This window comes from Sturnira hondurensis, unplaced genomic scaffold, assembly GCF_014824575.4.
Source record: "Sturnira hondurensis isolate 20B ecotype Veracruz unplaced genomic scaffold, ASM1482457v3 Scaffold0021354, whole genome shotgun sequence".
Taxonomy (NCBI): Eukaryota; Metazoa; Chordata; class Mammalia; order Chiroptera; family Phyllostomidae; genus Sturnira; species Sturnira hondurensis.
In genome coordinates this window covers 9,660,814-9,661,120 of record NW_028093985.1, presented here as the reverse complement: position 1 = coordinate 9,661,120, position 307 = coordinate 9,660,814, and the positions used below count along the sequence as shown (strand labels likewise).

At 39.4% G+C, this 307-nt stretch overlaps 1 pseudogene; it reads left to right on the top strand.

Annotated features, from left to right (window-relative positions):
• Window positions 1-201: 201 nt before the first annotated feature.
• Window positions 202-307, top strand: LOC118977527 (uncharacterized; annotated as a pseudogene).

The following is a 307-nucleotide window of genomic DNA, read 5'->3' as shown; positions in this document are numbered from 1 at the left end:
ATTTTTAGGAACCGCCTTTGTGTGGGACACCCTCCATCTGTAAAAGTCCATGCCAAAATACAACAATTCTGGGGTCATGAAAATCACATACGTGGAATTGTTTAGTTTCCACCAAGATGGAGAAATGGGACCCAGAATTCCTCTTTTGTTTTAAACACCTCACCCCTCCCAAAAAGATAGGATATAAAAAAAGATGATTTGATCGCTTCTCGGCCTTTTGGCTAAGATCAAGTGTAGTATCTGTTCTTATCAGTTTAAAAGAGATGGTTTGTAGGTAAACAACAGGCTGCACTAGACATCAATCTCT